At 60.2% G+C, this 18647-nt stretch overlaps 1 pseudogene; it reads left to right on the plus strand.

Annotated features, from left to right (window-relative positions):
* LOC137450032 (hydrocephalus-inducing protein homolog) overlaps positions 1–18647 on the plus strand; it is a 73492-nt pseudogene that overhangs the window by 47010 nt on the left and 7835 nt on the right.

The following is an 18647-nucleotide window of genomic DNA, read 5'->3' on the forward strand; positions in this document are numbered from 1 at the left end:
CCTCCCTCCTGTCTGCCTCCTCTGCCCCTCTTCTTCGGCTGCTCTTTGCCCAACACAGCAGTGCCAGGGCACTGGGCAGGATAACCCTGTGGATCTTTCTGCTAAGCACTGCACTGTCCCAGGGAGGGCTCCAGGGATGGGCATCTCCCACCTCTTTGGGCAGCCTGGGCCAGAGGCTCAGCATTCACCTTCCAAAACATCTCCTTTCCTTGGGGTCTGCATCTCCCTTTTTCAGTTCCAAACCATCCCTCCTTGTCCTCTTTTCTGTTCTCCATTCCCCTCAGAGGTGTTGCTACCATCCCTGGCCTTGGGGCATGGGGTGAATTTGAGGCCCTGCCACCTGGCACTTCATGGAGGAGCTTCTGCACTTTTCTCTTTTCAGAAGCCCTACCTGAGCCAGCTGAAGATCAACATTTGCCAGAGCAGCCAGCACCTCCAGCTGCTGGTCTCGGGCAGTGGGCTGGAGCCACGCCTGGAGTTCCAGCCTGAAGTGCTGGAGCTGGGGCCAGTGCTGCCATCCAGCCCCGGGGCACAGGGCACAGTGGTGGTGAAGAACCCTTGTGAGTTCCCCATCGAGTTTTACTCCTTGGAGTTTGACCAGCAGTACCTTGCTGAGGAGCAGGTAAGAGACAAAGTCTGGTCCCCAAGGCCACGTTCCTGGAGCTTCAGGGCACTGCAGCATTCCCAGCCTCGTGCCAGGGAGCTGGAGACAGAAGCCAGGGCAAAGCCTGGTGGTGTTGCAGGGTTAGCTCCTCTGCTGGCAGGCTGTGGAGGGGCTTGGCTAGTCCCTGGTGTTGGGAGGGAGGCCCGAGGGAGAAGATGGCTTGGCTGGGGAGCTGCTCCTGTGCTGGAGCTCCTGTGCTGGAGCTCCAGCAGTGCCTCCCACGAGTGGTTTCCCTTTCCCATGCACAGATCCTGCGGCAGCTGCAAGACTACGACTGCCACAGGACCTTGCTGCTGCCTCCACGTGCCCCAGGGGAGCAGCTGCCTCCAGAGCTGCTAGAGGGCTGTCAGGGCCAGAAGAGGCTGCAGGATGAGCAGGCCAGGTCCAGTCCTCAAGACCCAACAGCCCAGGACAAGGCTGAAGGTTTGACGTTGGTTGTCTCGAGTGGAGGCTCAGCAGGGAGCCCAGCCCCCTTCCCCTGAGCTCTCCTCACTCCCTAGCTTGGTGGAGCAGGTCCAGGGTGAAACTTGTGACAGCCATGAGAGCAAGCAAAGCAAGCTTCTGTCTGCCCTGTCTGGGGAAGAACTCAAAATGTCCCCTTGCAGGAGGGCCAGGGCCAAGGCAGAGGTCTGGGAGTTTTCCTCAGCTTCCCCAAAGGAACATCTTTGCCCCGGGAGCTGCTGGGGTCAGGCTGATGGTGAAGCTGTCCTGGGCAGCTCAGCGCCTTTGCTCTCCTCCCTGGCACTGCAAGCTGAGGTGCTCTGGGTGACCTCCTAAGGGCTGTTCTGGTGAATTCAGAGCCAAGCCACATCTACTGCAGTGACATTTCTAAAGCACCCAGGTGGAGCCTCTCCCTTGGGGCTCTGTCAGATGCCCCTTTCTGCCTGTGCCCTCCTTACTCAGCAGGACCTGGGACCAAGCTCCCATGAGGACCATGTAGACAGTTGATGGAAGGAGATTTCTCTCAGTCCTTTTAGGTGTTGCTGCATGCTCTGCTTTCCTCTTGCTGCCACCCCATTTACTTAGGGGCATGTTCAGCAGCATCAAGGGCAGAGCCTGATCTGCACAAGCTGAAAGGAAGTCCATGGATGTGACATTGGTTTGAGCAGAGTCTCCTCTGCCAGGATCTGAGGGGCTGGAGGGGATGGTGAGGATCACAGGTAGGCAGGAGGCTGACTCCTCTACCCATTTCTGCACAGCTGAGCATCAGCCAAGCTCCACCAGCATCAAGGAGGCCACAGAAGAACTGGAGGCCAGCCCAGTCCGTAGGGCCCTCGCCCGGTACCTCAGCGTCGCTGAAGGAGCCCCACAGCGCAAAGGGATCGTGCTCATCATCCATGGGGCACCCCTGGCAGGTACCTGAGCTGGAGCTCTTGGCTGTGAGGAGGGGGGAAGCAGGAGAGGCATGTCCTGGTGGAGCACGGTGCTGGGTTGAGCAGTTGAAGCGCTGCAGGGGGAGGCACAGCTCTGCTGGGGTGGTCCCAGGCCCTCAGCAGCTGGTGCCAGTGGTGTGGCTCATCTGGTGTCCATGCAGCTGGGCTCTGGTTCCCCCCAGGAGGGTGACCATGTGCCCCTTGCTGCATGGCAGCACGGTGCCTGGTGTCCCTGTTGCCTGTGGAGCAGTGCCGAGCCCGGCCCGAGCCCTAAACTGTGCCCAGCTGCTGCCTGAGGCAACGCCAAGCGGCACAGGCCAGGGGATGGTCTGAGTGGTGGTGGCACAGGGCTCAGAGCAGCGCCCCAGGCCCAGGCTTGAAGTGGCTCCCTAAGGGAGGGATGAAGTCCTCCTCTGTTTGGGGAGCTCGCAGAGCCTGTCCCCGGCAAGCCCTGCGGCCGCAGGGGTCCCCAAGCAGCCTCCCTCTCTCTGCAGGCAAGACGTCGGCAGCGGCCGCCCTGGCCAAGCACTACGGCGCCGCCTGCCTGTCCCTGGACGCTGTGGTGAGCGAGGCCGTGGCGGCCGGGAGCAGCGCGGCAGGGCGGCGAGCCCGGGAGCTGTGCAGCGCCGCCGGCAGCCAGCAGAGCCTCCAGCAGGCACAGGATGGCCGTAAGGAGACAGGCTGGGCCCGGAGCAGCGCTGCTGCAGCCCCCGGGGCTTCCTGCTTCTGCTGGCTCCAGAGCAGTGGCACAGCCCCGGGGGCTCTTGAGGAGCAGGGGTGCAGCACAGAGCAGGGCAGAGCCCTTGCAGAGAGCAGTCCTGGGGACTCAGACGCCAGCCGAAGGGCTCATGCAAGGGCACTCTGCCTGCCCTGCCCTGCCCTTCTCTGCACAGCTTCCTTTGCTAGGGGTGGGGAAGCCCCCAGCATCTTTCTCAGAGCTTTTCCCTTGCCTGCGTGCAATCTCCACCCTGTCCCTCATGGCCATCAGGCAGAACTTCTGCCTGCTTTCAGCAGGCACAGCCCTCTGAAGTGGCTCCTTAGGCATGAGGTGACTGACTTTGTGGCTTCACAAGGCCAAGAGGAAGGGCAGGAGCTCCCAGAGGAGTCTGAGATGAGAGCCATGCTGTAGCTGAGCTCTTTTCTCCCGCGGTTTCCCTGGGGGTGCTGTCAGCTCCTGCAGCTCCTGCACACTGAGTTGTTTTCCACCTGAGTCCAAGCTCTTGGCGGAGCCTTTATGGGGCAGTGGGTAGCCCAGGCTCTGCTGGCTGAGGCCACAGCTTGGCTCTGCTTGGGCTACCTTGGCATTGCTCAGCTTTGAACCTGCCTGGGTTGAAAGCTGGTGGAAGGAAGAAGGGTCTGGGTCCCTGGCAGGGTTGTCTCCCGTGGAGATGGACAGTGGAGGTGGGGCAAGGCATCCAAACCTCTCTGGCTTGTAACTGCAGTGCCAGGTTGGTCTGTCCTGCCACAGGAAGAGGAGAGCAGGGAAGGAGCTGCTTCTGGAGAACAGCGAGTGCAGTGTCCCTGCCAGGGTGCCCACTGGGGTGGAAGGTGCTGGTGTGCTCCTCCCAGCAGCCCCCTGAGCCTTCTGGGCCCTCCGCAGGTGTGAGGGCAGCTGCTGCCCTCTGGCGGCGGCGCAGCACCAAGGCCAGGCCCCGGAGCTCTGTGGACAACGGCAGGCAGCAGCCCCTCAGCTCCCGAGGCCAGCCCAGAGCTGCGGCCGGCAAGGGGCAGGCTTCTGCTGAGAGACAGCTTCCGACGGAGTCCTCAGGCTCCCAGGTGAGGCATGGCCTGCCCTGGCTGATGCCAGGGAACTTTCTGTGAGCTTTGAGCTGTTTTGGTCGGGATAGGACTCCAAGATGATCAAATGCAGCTGCTGACCCAGCACTGCCAGGTCACCACTACACCGTGTCCCTCAGCACCACATCTTTCTGGCTTTTCAGTCCCTCGGGGATGGGGACACCCCCCCTGGCCTGGGCAGCTGAAGATCAGGCTAGTCCAGGAGGCCTGGTCAGCTGCTTGTCCTTCCTGTGCTGTGTGCTGGTGCCAGCGCTGGGGGCTGCTGCTCCAGGGCTGTGCTCTGCAGGGTTGTCCCCCGGAGCCGCTGGCCTGCGCTTTCCTTTCAGTCCCTTGCTAGGGAGAGAGCTCAGCTCCAAGGCCAGCAGCTGGGATTGCCCAGGGGGTGCCAAGGGGGTTTATGTTGTGGTGATGTTCAGTGTGGTGCTGTTCAACACTGCAGGGCTCCTCCGGCTCTCCTCTCATCTCTGCCCCTCCTGCGCAGCCCTGGCTGAGCCCCAGCGGCAGCACGGTGGCAGAGCTGGGCCCGGTGAGCTGCGTGCTGCCCGAAGAGCTGCTGGTGGCCATCCTCTCTGAAAGGCTGCAGGTGCGTGGCCAGGGGGCAAAGGACACCTTCCTGCTGGAGAGGCACAACTGGGAGAGCAGGAGGAGTCCTGCTGTTGGAGGGGTCCTGGGCTCCTTGGGGGAAGCTGCAGATGCCAGCAGCTGGCAGGGCCGTGGGGACAGCTCAGAGCTTGGCACAGCTGCTTGGTGACCTTTGTCACTGAGTGGCCCAGAGCTGCAGCATGGCACAGCTGATTTTCTCTTGGCCTTTCTTCACAGCTGAGGGACTGCTCCCAGGGAGTGGTGTTTGATGGCCTGCAGAGCCTCTTTGCAGGCAGCACAGTGTCTGCTCTTCTCTGCCTGCTCAAAGCTGTTGGAAACCAACCTCACATCTATTTTGTCAACCTGCTGCAGGATTTTGCCTCTTGGCAAGCCAGGCAGGCAGCTGCAGAGGAGCAGGAAGGTGAGAATCCTCATCTCCCTGCCTCCCAAGGCTTCTCTCCAGAGCCCTCAGCCCTGTCCACATGTGTCTGGTTCAGCAGCAGAGCTGGTGAGAGGTAGTTTCAGGAAGCCTTTGACTTCCTGCCTTGGTGCAGCTCACTGTTGCTTAGAACACAGCAGAGCTGAGGCTGGGAGACTTCTCTCAGTCTCCAGCACTGAAGCTTGGGCCCAGGTGCAAGCTGCTGGGGCTCAATGTCTGAGCAGCAGCCGGCTATGCACCATGCCTCTGTGCCAGACTGGTGCTGGTTTGGGGGTTCTTTGGAGCTGGGAGCAGGGCTGTGAGCTGCCTGCTGGCTCCTGGCAGGGCTGGGCCAGAGCTGTGGCTCCTCGCAGCTCCCCCAGCACAGCTCTGCTCTGTCTCCCCTCTGGTGCCTGCTGAAGGCCGGCAGCGGGAAGAAGCGGCCAGGAGGGAGGAAGCAGAGCTCTGGGAGCTGGGGGAGGAGGAGTTTGATGCCCTCACGGAAGAGCAGAAAGCTCAGCTGGAGAGCAGGATCCGACAGCTCCAGAGGGAGAGGAGGCAGAGGTCTGTAAGCCTTCTGTGGGGAGCTGCCCAGCACAGTGTCCCTGCAAGGTGTCCCTGCTCTGGGGCCCTTGGTTGGGCTTGGGGAGGTTCCAGAGAAGAGGCCAAAAGTGTCCCTGCCGAGCGGCACAGGGATGCTGCCTTCCCCCTGCCTGGCTGCCAGCAGAGGAGAGACCTTCCTGCAGGGAGCTGAGAACATCTCCTCCTGCTGCTAGTGCTGAGGCCTCGGGCTCAGAGCCTGCTGCAGGCAGCTGGGCTCTGTGCTGGCCTTGCCCTTATGCTTCTGAGGGTCTCTAATTTCATGATGTTAATTCCCATCCCCTTCAGCCCTTCCTCACCTCAGCAGAGGGGCTGTGGTGTGGGTCTGTGTGAGGCACATCTCCCAGGACAGACAGCACAGGTTTCCCACAGTCCCAGCTGGCTTCCAGCAGGAATCCTGTTTGTTCAGAGCCTGTTTTGCAGGAGGGGAGCTGCTGCAGCCTTTGTTTTCTGACTGCTGTGGCTGTCCTCCATAAGGAGCAGGCCATGCCCATGGAGAAGGGCTGGACAAGCTGAGCAGAGTTGGCATCAGTGAGCATCTTGGGTGGGATCAGCAATAGTGTGGTCAGCAGGAGCAGGGAAGGGATTGTCCCCCTGTCCTGGGCACTGGGGAGGCCATAGCTCCACGCCTAGATTCAGTTTTGGAAGGACACTGAAGGGCTGGAGTGTGTCCAGAGAAGGGCAATGAAGGTGGGGAAGGCTCTGGAGAACAGGGCTGGTGAGGAGCAGCTTAGGGAGCTGGCATTGCTTAGCCTGGAGAAGAGGAGGCTGAGGGGAGACCTGCTGGCTCTCTACAGCTCCCTGAAAAGAGGTTGGAGCCAGGGGCAGGGTTTGGTCTCTTTTCCCAAGGACCAAGCGATAGGACAAGAGGAAATGGCCTCAAGCTGCATTGGGGAGGTTTAGGTTGGACATGAGGAAGAGTTTCTTCACCACAAAAGGGTTATCAAGGCCTGGCCAGGCTGCTCAGGCCAGTAGTGGAGTCCCCTGGAGAGACTGCCAAACCCCTGTGGGGGTGGTGCTGAGGAGCATGGGTTAGTGGGCAGCTGGCAGTGCTGGGCTCCTGGTTGGACTTGATGATCTGAAAGATTTCTCCCATCCAAAGGGATTCTGTGAGTCTCTGATTCTGAGCACTGGTGCAGGGAGAACTAGGGGTAAGTGCTTGGTCAGCTGCTTTACTCGGGGAAATCAAGAGAGAGCTTCAGGCATCAGTGTGGAGTGATGGTGGAGCAGCCTTTGGCCGGTGCCTGGGGGGACCTTACTGGAGCAGCAGCAGGATTTAGCCCTTCCAACAGCAAAGCCTCACTGGGGCTGGCCTTGCAGACCCCCTCCCCCCTTTCCTCCCTTGGAATGTTCCCAGCCTCCCCAGCTTGAGGGAGATCCCTGGAGAGGTTGTAAGGGCTCTGCATGGGCTCAGGGTCAGTGGCTGAAGTGCAGGAGCCCAGGGCTCTGGTGGGGACTCTCAGAGCTGTTTTCCTTTTGCCTTGCTGCAGGGCGCTGCAGCGGCTGGCTGAAGAGCTTGAGCAGCAGCAGGAGCTGCAGCACTGGAAGGAGGCAGAGGAGCTGAGGAAGTGGAAGCAGAGCAAGAAAGAGCAGAAAAGGCAGCCTCTGGTCAGGGAGGTGGGTGGCTGTGTGAGCAAGAGCCCTGGGGATCTTCCCGCTGAGCTGCAGCCCTGTTGAGAATGCAGCAGCCCCAGGCCGTGCTGGGCAGCCTGCTCCTGGCTGGGGCTGTGCTGGGAAACAACAGCTGGTGCCTGATGGTGCTGCTGCTTCACCAGGGGCTTTGCCACAGCTCTGGGGGTGAGCTGCTCTTTTGGGATCAGGCTGCCTTGGAGTCCTGGCTCCACACGACTCCAGACATGCCCTGGGAAGTCCTGGGTGGCTTTGGTCCAGCATTCCTCCCCACCCTGCTTGTGCCCTGCAGCTCTGAGCCAGGGCCTGCCTGGGAAGTGGGGTCTGCTCCTGCCTGCCTGGCAGGAGAGAGCAGCAGGACCCAGGTGTTTGTGAGCAGCCAGGCTTCCTAAAGAGTCAGGGGTACTCAGCATCCCCAGAAACGAGCCCCAAGGAGTGCTCAGGAGGAAGGAGGGCTCTGGAGTTTCCTGCTGGGCTTGGGGCAGCTCCTATGTTGCTGACTGCTTGTGGGTCTGGCACTGAGGGCTTTGGTTTCAGTTGAGCTCACCTGGGTACCAGCTGTGTTCTGGCCTGGGACTTGTAGAGCACCTGGCACAGATGATGCCTGGGCTGCTGTTGTAAAGATCATCAGTGTCCTGCAGCATTTGAGTCCTGCTTTGAAATGCTGATGGCTTTCTCCTGCTCCTCCTGCCCAGAGCATCAACACATCCAGCAGCAGCACCAAGCAGCTGAGTGTCAGTGAGCAGGCAGGCAAGAAGGGCTCTGCCAAGGAGGGCCCAGACTCTGCTGCAGCTGGCAAGGAAGATGAGAAGAAGCAGAGCAAGCTTGCCCCGGCAGACACCTGCTCAGAGCTAGAAGCCCAAGAGCAAGGCCAGGCTGACAGCAAGAACTTGGCCCTGAGCTTTAAGGCCTATGAGGCATCACAGAAAGATGTGGCACGTGTTTTGTCATGCTGGGACAGGGTGCAGGGTGTCCTGCTGTCCCCTTCAAAGCAGGAAGCTCAGCAGCAAGCAGAAGATCAGCAGCAGCATTTATCCAGGCCCAGAAGGCAGAAGGCTAAAAAGAAGGAGCGTCAGGAGAGGCAGGAGAAAGAGCTCCTGGAGAAACTGAAGCCTCCTGAGGCCCCCAAGTTGTCTCAGCTGGAAGGGGGAGGTGCAGCAGGGTCAGCCAGTGGCCAAGAAGTCGGCGTGCCCTGCTTGGACATCGAGGTGCTGAGCTCTGCAGATGTGCTGAGCACCATCCTGGAGAGCAGGAAGCTGCCAGGGGCAGAGCAGGTAGGGCCCCACAATGCTCAGGTGCTGAGCCTGCCCCGTGGGGGCCCTGGGGCCTTGTGTCCCAGCGGGTGCCAAGGGCACAGAGCCTTCTCCAGGCTGCTGCTGCTGTCCCTCAGCAGCCTTGTGCTTTGGCTGGGGGCAGAGGGAGTGCTCTCTGTGCAGGCCTCCTGCCTGTCAGCTGCTCTGCCAGTCTGGGGAGAAAGGGGGTGCCAGGGCAGCCCCTGGGCTTTGCTCCCTTCAGCTGAGTCACTTGGGGCAGAGATTCCTCTGCAGGTGCCACCTGTAGTCCTGGCCCTGCTCTGGAGCCTGCTCCCCACCCTGGGCAGAGCAAGGGCTGTGCTCCACCTCAGTCAATCAGAGCTCCCTAACAGCTCAGTGTCTTTCAGGAGGTGTGAGGATAGAGGCCACAGGAGCATGACCAAGGTTTGCTCTTCTGCTTTAGGTGCTGGATGAGCTGGGCCTGGGTCCCTCAGGGCCCCCCATTCCTCCCCCTGCTGTCTACTCTGTGGTTCACTGCCCAGCCAAGCGGGAGGTGCCTGCAGAAGTCCTCCAGCACTTTGTGCTCCTGCCAGCAGCTGCCACAGGGCCAGAAGAGGAGGAGGCTCCTGAAAGTGTTGTGGATGTCCCCACTGTGCCCACAGTGAAGGTGCCAGGACAGGGACCAGGCTGGATGGGGGCAAAGGGGCAGGTGGGATGGAAAAGGGTGAGAGTGGCAGGGCAGTGCAGATGTGACAGGGCCCAAGCCTGCAGAGATCCCTTCTGGCTGTCCAGAAGAAAGAGCTCTGCTTGAAACACAGGGCCAGTCTGAGAGGAGAGGCAAAGCCTCAGCAGCAAAGCCTGCTCTGCCCCTCAAACCTTCAGCTGGGAGGTGCAAAGATGGAGAGGAGCTGGCACTGAGTGCTGAAAGCCCTATCCTGGGCTGATCCCCAGCAATGTGGGCAGCAGGTCAAAGGAGAGGCTTTTGCCCCTGTGCTGTGCTCTGCTCTGCTGAGAGCTCCCCTGCAGTGCTGGCTCTCAGGGCAGGTCTCAGCTGTCTTTCCCTTTGCTCTCTCCCTTTGGGGTGAAGACCTCAGAGGAGCAGGGCACCCCAGCCAGAGGCCATTGGAGAAGGGAGAAAGGCAGCAGCAGCCAGGAGGCTGTGAGGGGAAAGCAGAGCTCTGGCTGTGGCAGGAGAGATCTCCAGGGACCAGCCACAGGACCCCCCAGCCGTTCCTCTGAGGGGGACCAAAGGCACGTGGACACCCTGCCCCCCCCAGAGAGCTGTGCCAGGTGAGCTGTGAGGGAGGAGGGATCCCTCTGCTTCAGGGCCAGCTTGCCAAGGAGGTTTCCCACCCCAGCTCCACCATGGCTCCTCCTGCTCTCCTTTGCTCCTCAGCAGTGCCTGAAGGTTCCTCTTTCCCTGCCAGGCTCAGCAGCTACCGCTGGGTAGTGCCTGCCCAGGGCCAGGTGGTGCTGCAGGTCCACTTCAGCTCCGCGCTGCTGGGCAGCTTTGAGCAGAGGCTGCACTTCGAGCTGCTGGGCACCAAGCGCCCCTACCAGCTGCACTGCAGGGGCACCTGCCTGTACCCCAGCATCAGCCAGGAGCCACGGTAAGGCTGGCCCCTGGGGCCGTCCCGCTCTGCTGCCCCTGAGCTCAGAGCTGAGACTCTGCCCCTTGTGCCCCTGGGACCTGCCTGAGCCCCCCAGCATCTCTTGCCGTGCTTGGAGCTGGGCAGCGGTGCTGTGCCTCAGCCAGCACTAAGAGTTCAGCCTTTGGGAGCAGGTTTTGTGCTCAGAGAATCTCACAACTCTTCCTTCTCTCTGTGCCAGGGAGGTGTTTCCTCGCTGCAGGCAGAGCAAGGCAGCTGATGCCATCATCTCCAAGCAGTATGTCCTGAGCACGGGGATGTTCCACTTCGGGCCGCTGCTGTGTGCCAAGGCAAGAGACAGGTAGGTGCTGCCCAGCCCCCAGCTGTGCTGCTTGCAGGACCTTGTGCTTCCAGGAACATGCACCCAGGGGCACGATTCAGGGCAGGCCCGGGCAGAGAGCTGGGAGTTTGGTGGCTTCGAAGGAGCACAGCTGTGGCAACTTGAGCACCTAGCAGGCACAGGAGTGCTGGGGGGGATGGAGCTGATCTTCCTGCCCCCTGGGGGCTTTGGTGGCCAGAGCCAGGTGCTGCTTGCGGCCTGAAAGCAGCTTGGGGTCACTTGTCAGCCCCCATCTCAGCTTCAGCAGCTTTGTGCTGTTTGTTTCAAGTGCTGGGAGCTCTGTGGGTCAGCCTGAAGGAGCAAAGGAAGTTTTTCTGCTGAGGGACTGGAAACCCTCCGTGAAATCTGCAGTGTCAGCAAGACTTGATGGTTGGAGCTGCTGTTGGGGGACAAGCACCTGCAGGGCAGGGCAAAGGGGATTTCCATTTTCCTGATCCTCACTGCTGGATAGAGTCTGGCCTTAAAATAATGTCCCTGTAGCTGCTGGCATCTTTCTGGTTTTCACTTCCCTCTTCTTTCAGCATTAGAAATGGAGGTTTGTCTGCAGGGGAGCTCTGGAGAGCTGGTGGCATTCTGACACCCCAGGGAGGTTAAATCAAAAGAGTTTAAAACCCAAAAGAGGATTTGGCCAGGCTGAGGCATTGCCTTTTTTTGACCTTTTCCCACCAACCTCTGTCCCACACCTGAACCAGGAGGTGTTTGTGAACTCTGGGATTCCTCTTGGGAAGGAATCCTTTTGCTTTCCCGCCCTCAGCCTCAGGCTCACCCAGGAGCTGGGCCCAGGCAGTCTCCTGGCTGCTTTGGAAGAGAGAAGCTGAGCTCTTGCCACACTTTCCTGGGAAGCCTGCAGGGAGGGAAAGCCAGCAGAGGAGGGGAGGAATCCAGGTGCCTGCTGTGCTTCTGTTTTGCCAGGCACCTTTGAGGTCCTGGTTTGTAGAAGGCCTCTTGAAGTGGCCTGTGCACACCTCTGGGATGGAGACACCAAGTGTGGGCTGGGCATCCAAGGAAGCAGGGAATGAACACAGGCAGCATGCAAGGTGTCCCACATGAGCCTTTCTCTCAGGCTGCTTGACAGAGCTCCCCTGCAGCCTTTGCCCTTTCTGTGGCCAGGTCCAAGGCTGTGCTGCAGGATGACAACTGCGAGCAGCTCTCCATCTGCAATGTCAGCCCCTGGGAGGCAGAGGTGCACTTCTCCTTTGAGCGGGGTGGCAGTGGGGGCACCTTCCTCTTGGAGCCTGCCAGCATGCAGCTGGGACCTAAGGAGAAGCAGGTAGGAGACAGGCAGGTGGGACAGGGAGCAGCAGCAGAGCCCAGGAGCTGCCCCTCCTGCTCACTGAATGTTCTTCTGTGCTTCTCTTTGTGGGGCTGGGGCCAGGAGCTGAGCATCTGGGCATACCCCACTTCACCTGGCCTGGTGGAAGACAGCCTCATCTGCTGCATCAAGGGCAACCCAGAGCCAGTGGTCTTCCACCTGTGCTGCCAAGGGGTGCAGGTGAAGCTGGGGGTCAGCCCCAAGCAGCTGCATTTCAACAGGGTGCTTCTGCACAGGTCAGTCAGGCCAGGGGCACTCTGCTGGGGGTGGCTCTGCTGCAGCTTCCCTTTCCTCAGCTTGGAGGCTGGGCCAGCAGCCCTCTTGCTCCCAGCACTTGCCAGCCTCTTGCTCACCGTTCCTTGCTGGCTGGGATGTCCCATGACAGTCCCCAGCTCTAGCCCCCCAGCAGTGGGTGCCCTGATGCATTTGCTTCTCCTCTGCTGGTGCAGAGAGAGTGGCTCTGGCTCTGGCTCTGCCTGCTGTTGGATCCCCTTCTGCCACCAAGCTCTCCCTAGGGGCCTCCCCTCTCAGGCTTGTGGCAAAGAGCAAAACCTGCAGGGTGGTTTCAGCCCCATGGGGAGGGCTGCTGCCAGCGGCAGGGCTGCCGCTGTGCCCCTCAGCAGCTGGCACTGAGCCTTGGTGTCTCCGCAGCGAGCACAGCAGGAGCCTGCTGCTGCGGAACAGCTGCCCCCTGCCGGTGGCCTGGAGGCTCAGCGGGCTGGAGAGCCTCGGCGAGGGCTTCTCGGTGTCGCAGAGGCAGGGCACGGTCGGGCCCCGCTCGGAGCTGGCCGTGCAGCTGTGCTTCAGGAGCAGCAAGGCTCTCGGCGTGGAGAAGAAGCTCCGCTTGGAGGTGAGGGCACAGGGCCCTGCCTGGCAGAGCTGGGCAGAGTGCTGTGGGCCCTGGGGGATGGAGGCTGTGTCTGAAGGCAAAGAGGGCCAAAGGATGAGCCCTGAGGAGATTCCTTTGAGCCCACATTGTCTGGGCCCTTAGCACCAAGGGACCCTCACTGAAGGATGCTGCTTAGGAATACCTCAGTGCTGAGCAAGAGCTGAGGGTGGGGGGCAAGAAGCTGGAGCCAGGCAGTGGTGCCAGCACAGAACAAGGGGGAAGAGGCAGGAACTGGAAGCCAGGAGGCTCCAACATCTTTGGTGTGAGGGTGCTGGAGCCCTGGAGCAGGTTGCCCAGAGAGGTTGTGGAGTCTCCTCCTCTGGCTATTAAGGCTTTGCTCCCTGGGGTTTAGAGGCTGCATTGCAGTGAGGCTGCTGCCTGCTAAGAGAGAGTTGGCTGTCATTGCCACCTGCTCTGGGACACCTCAGGACTCTTGTGGGTGTTTGTACATCACACTGCCTCCCAGGCTGGGTAAAGACAGCTGCTAGAGACAAGGACTCCTCTTGTTTAGCAGGAACACTGAGGAGAATGACTTTAGGGTTTGCTTCTTGCTGCCTCAGGTTTCAGATGCAGAGAATGTCCAGGGTGTTGTTCAGGTGGAGAACATTGAAGTTGTGGCTGAGGCCTACGAAGTTGCTCTGAACATCACCCTGCCTGAAGGTCAGTGGCTGGCCCCAGAGCAAAGGAGTTCAGCTGCATTGCACTGCTGGGGCAAGTGGGGGATGGGATGGGGTGGGATGGGGTGGGATGGGATGGGATGGGATGGGATGGGGTGGGGTGGGGTGGGGTGGGGTGGGATTGGGTGGGATGGGATGGGATGGGATGGGGTGGGACAGCAATGCAGGCCTGGCATGGATCCATGGCACAGGTCTCTTGCCAGCTGTGTGGAGTAAAGCACTGTCAGGTCACACAGTGCCTTGCCTCTCTCACACCTTGAAGTGTGCCCCTTTGAAACACCAGGGGTGGGAACAAGCAGCTGGCAGTTCCTGAAGGCTCAGTACAGCACATCAAGTGGTTGATCTGTGCTTGGAAGCAAGGAGGTAGAGGCTGAGCTCCTTGGCTGCTAAGCCCTACAGATCCTCTCTGAGTAAGAAGAGCAAAGGGCAGCAAAGCAGGCAGAGAAACCTTGCAAGGCTGGAGACTTGCTGAGCAGAGCTTTGTCCCAGCTGAGCTCTCCCAGTCTCTGTCTCCTGACTGGGTGCAGCCTGCAGCAGCTCCAGCATCCTCCCCATCCCTTCCCTCGCTCTGGGGGTGTCCTGCAGGTGCAGATGGCTGTGTGAACTTTGGAGTCCTGGAGGTCCTGGGGAGTGCCAAGCAAGTGCTGACCCTGAGGAACCAAGGGCAGTGCAAGCTTGCATACAGGTTGGTCCAGCTGCCTGCTCTGGGAGTGCCTGGGGCCAGCACCTGCCCAGGCCTGCAGTCTGCTCCTGTGGCTAGAAGCTGTTCCCATGCTGGCTGCCTCATGGTGTGTGTGACCACTGGGACTGTCCTGAGCTCCAGGCTCCATTTGCATGGAGAATCCAGCCCCAGCCCAGCAGTTCTGCACAGCTCAGCAGGCACCACAAGGAGAGCCCCTGGGCTCTGGGGTGCAGTAAGAAGAGTGTGGCCAGCAGGTCAGGGGACATTCTCCTCTGCCTGTCCTCTGCCCTAGGGAGACCACCTCTGGAGTCCTGGCTCCAGCTCTGGGCTCCTCAGTGCAAGAGGGAACCACTGGAGAGAGTCCAGCAGAAACTAGAAAGGTGCTGAGGGGCCTGGAGCAGCTCTGTGAGGAGCAAAGGCTGAGAGCCCTGGGGCTGCTGAGCCTAGAGAAGGGCAGCCCCAGAGGGGAGCTGAGCAATGCTCAGCAGCAGATAAAGGACCTGTGGCAGGCAAGAGGTTGGAGCCAGACTCCTGACAGTGGTGTCCAGGGACAGGCCAAGGGGCAGTGGGCACAAACTGGAACCCAGGAAGTTCCATCTGAGCAGGAGGAGAAACTTTGCTGTGAGGGTGCTGGAGGCCTGGAGCAGGCTGCCCAGAGAGGTTGTGGAGTCTCCTTCTCTGCAGAGATTCCAACCCCCCCTGGCCCTTGTGCTCCTGGGCAAGCTGCTGTGGGTGCCCTACTTTAGCAGGGGGCTTGCACCAGATGATCCCCAGAGGTCCTTTCCAAACCCTCCCATGCTGGGGGTCTGGGATTTTGTGCCCCTGAAGTTGAGGCCAGTCCCTGCTGAGCTCTGTTGCTGTCCTTCCAGGGCTAAGTCCTTTCTCTTCAGGAGACTCTTTAGAGGAGGAATGAAAACGCTGGGGGTGGAGGGGAGCTGCCAGCACTCAGCACTGCCTGGCTCTGCCAGGGCCTGGGGCTCCTAAGCACAGCAGAATTCTTTGGTTGGTTTTTACTGGTCCCATGCCAGGTCCTGGCTGTGCTGCTGGCCCCTGGGCTGTTCACTGCAGAGATCTTCTTCTCCTTCCCTCCCCAGGTTCAGGCTGCGCCCCACAGACCCCGGAAGCCGTGACCTGGCCTCCCACCTCACTGTGCAGCCCCAGCAGGGCCTGCTGCCTGCCTCTGAGCGTCCTGTCCGTGTCCAGCTGCTCTTCCACCCCCAGAGGGAGATCAGCATTGAGGACAAAGCCATCCTGCTGTGCCAGGTGAGCTGCCTGGGGCAGGCAGGGTGAGCACAGCTGGGCTGAGGGGGTCAGGAGGACATGGCTGTGCTGGAAAGCAAGCTTTAGCTGGGGAACCTTCTGTTATTTGCACACAGCAAAGGCTTTCAGAAGCCAGCTCTGGCCCTTCCAGTGCTGGAGGGGGCCAATCCAAAAGCTGGGGAGAGACTTTGGATCAGGGCCTGCTGGGACAGGACAAGGGGTGATGGTTTGAAACTAAAAGAGGAAGATTCAGCCTGGATAGGAGGAAGAAATGTCTGACACTGAGGGTGGTGCCAGCCTGGCCCAGCTTGGCCAGGGAGGTGGTCATTGCCCCATCACTGGAAGCACTGCAGGTCAGGTTGTTTGGAGCTCTGAAGCACCTGCTCTGCCCTCAGGTGTTCCTGCTGACTGCAGGAAAATGGAAGCAATGACTCCTCCAAGCCAACCCATTCCATGATTCTAAGAGGGGCTGAAAATGCAGTTCTGGAGAAGGACTTCAGAGCAGGGGGATGAGCTGATGGGCACCTGGGCTGTGGCCACAGGCCAGAGCCAGAGGTTGGGCTCTGCTGGATTTACCAAGGCCTGCCCTGGTTGCAGGTGCTGGAGCCCAAGCTGAGGGCAGGAGGGGAGCCCATGGCCAGCATCCCAGTGAGGCTCTCAGCCAGAGCTGTCTTCAGCCAGTACAGCATCAGCCCTGCGGCGCTGCTCGACTGCGGGGCCATGGCCAGCGGCACCAGGAGGGCCTGCAGCTTCCTGCTGCAGAACAGAGGCCTCCTGCCCTTCCAGTTCCTCATCTGCAGAGCAGAGCAGGCTGCAGCTGAGCCCACAAAGAAAAGGTGAGAAGGCCTGCAGCAACCTTCCTGCTGGAGGAGGCCCCACAGCAGGGCTGGCGTGTGGCAGGCAGCCAGGACACACAAGCAGGCTGCACTGTGAGTCCTGGGGCCAGGTTTGGGCCCCTTACTCCAAGAGCATTGAGGTGCAGGAAGGTGGCCAGGGAAGGACAACAAAGCTGGGGAAGGGTCTGGAGCACATGGGCTGTGAGGAGCAGCTGAGGCACCTAGCATTGTTTAGCCTGGAGAAGAGGAGGCTGAGGGAAGCCCTTCTGGCTCTCTACAACTCCCTGAAGGGAGGCTGGAGCCAGGTGAGGTTAGTCTTTTCTCCCAAGGAACAACTGCTAGGACAAGAGGACACAGCCTCAAGTTGTGCCAGGGGAGGGTTAGGCTGCACATGAAGAACAATTTCTTCCCCTTGAGGCTTGTCAAGGCCTGGCCCAGACTGCCCAGGGCAGTGGTGGAGTGCCTGCTCCTGGAGGGGTTTCAGAGCTGTGGAGAGGTTGGTGCTGGTCTCCTCTCACAGGTAATTAGTGACAGGGAAAGAGGGAATAGCCTCAAGCTGTGACTGGGTAGGTTCAGACTGGGCATTAGGAAAAACTGTGTCCCAGCAAGAGTGGTCAGGACAGGAATGTGCTGCCCAGGGAGGTGGTGGAGTCACCAAGCCTGGCTGTGTTTGAAGGTCGTTTAGATGTGGTGCTTGGTCTGTTCCAGCCCCAACACCTCTGTGACTCTGTGAGGTGTGGTGCTGAGGGCCATGGCTTAGTGGTGACCTGTAGTGCTGGGGTCAGTCTTGGCCTTGCTGACCTTAAAGGTCTCTCCCAACTAAACAAGGCCATGTTCTGTGAGCCCTGGGTTATTGTCTGCCTGTGCAGTTGGCTTGTGAGCAGGGAGGAGAGAGATGCCAGAGAATCCTCCTGCTCATCCTCATGCAGCTGCTGCTGGAGCCCATCTGCCCATCAGCTACAGCCACAGGTGGTGCAGGGGGCTGTGAAGAGCAGGAGGACTTTCTTCCCTGGGGAGGAAGGGTTGGCTGTGGAGAAGGGCAGGAGGAGCTCAGCCTGAGGGATGTTCTCTGCTCTCTCCTCTGGGTGCACATCAAAGGAAGTTCTCCGACTCCCACAAGCAGGGGAGCTCCAGTGGAAGGTCTGCTGCAGCCAAGCAGAGCAAGCCCTTGCTGCCCAAGGAAACCAAGCCCTCCGTGAAGGTGGGTGGCTCCTGCTCCCCAGGACAGGCTCCTCCACTGCTGTGCCCAGGCTGGGGGCTTGTGCCCACGGCATGGGACAGGGGCTGCATGGGGGAGACCCATCCTCTGCCAGCCCTGAGCAGAGGAAGGAGCTGCTCAATGCTGTGCTCTTGCTCAGCCCTGGAGCTGTGGGGCCAAGGGGAAGGGATCTGTACCTGGGAGCTGCTGGCCAAAATAAGGCTGAGTGCCACAGCTGTGGAGTGTCCCTGCTGAACTCCCAGTCCAGGGACAGGAGATGACCTTGCCTTGCCTTCTGCCCAGTCTGCTCTCCTCTCTGATGGTTTCTCACAGTTCTCTCTGCTCTCCTGTTTCACATTGGAGGCTGAAGGACCCCAGCTCCCACCTTCACCCTTTACAGCCCAACTCCTTTCTCTAAGCCACTCAGGCTAGGCCTGCACATCTCCTTAGCTTGTTCCTCTCATCCTGGGTTGTGCTCTGGGCCGTGGTGTCATCCCTGCCTGCCCTGGGCCCAGCTGGAGGCCAAGGCCCAGGGTCCTCCTTGCTGGGATGCTCAGAGTGAGGCTGTTTGCCATCAGCCTCTGCTGGGACTCTTTCTGCAGGCTCGCCTCACCCTGGGCATGTTCACAGTGTCCCCTGCCTTTGGCTCCATCCTTCCTGGGGAGCAGCAGCTGGTGACAGTAGATTGTGCTGCGGAGCTGCCAGGGCCGTGCCAGGAGCAGCTGCTCATCGACATCAGCAACAGAGACCCCAGGGACAACCCTCTTGGCATCCCCTACACCCTGCTGGCCGAGTCCTGCCTTCCAGGTGAGTGCTGCCCACGGGTTCCTGTGGCCAGGCTGCTGCTGCTCGGCACCCAGCCTCAGTCCTGGGACAGAGCAGACAGCCTGAGCCTGACGTTGCATCTCTCTGCCAATCCTCAGAGGTTCTTGCCAAGCCCACCAGTGGGAGAGGCTGGGAGGGATGCATGGAAGGATCAAAAGAAACCCTTTCAGACTGAGGGTGCCTGAGCTCCATCCTCACAGGCAGCTCCCCCACCCAAGGCTGGGGTTTGCAGCTCCCTGGGCAGAAAGAGCTTCTCAGAGGCCAGCAGGGGCAGGGCAGGTCAGCAGGAAGGATTCTCCATCCTCAGCCCTCCCTCTGCTCTGCTCACAGCATTCGTGGCTGATGACCTTGAGGCCATCTTTGAGGGGCATCAGATCTGCAGCAGCAGCAACCTCTGCCAGGTCCTCCAGACAGTGCAGGAGCAGCAGGGGGTGTTCCTCACAGATGAGAACAAGTTCATCTTCACCAAGCTCCTGGTTGGGCACCAGGCCACGGCACGCTTCAGGATCTGCAATGTGAACAGAATCCCCTGCCATGTGCTCCTCTCCATCAAACCCAGCCCCAGCAAGGTAAGAACAGGAGGCCTTGGGGAGTCTCTGAAGGCTGTGTGGCATCTGCCTTGTTCTCCAGCTTCCTTGCTTCCTTTTGCCCAGCCTAGTGCAG

This window comes from Melanerpes formicivorus, unplaced genomic scaffold (genome assembly GCF_026170545.1).
Source record: "Melanerpes formicivorus ecotype bairdi unplaced genomic scaffold, bMelFor1.0.p_v2 SCAF_34, whole genome shotgun sequence".
NCBI classification, from domain to species: Eukaryota; Metazoa; Chordata; class Aves; order Piciformes; family Picidae; genus Melanerpes; species Melanerpes formicivorus.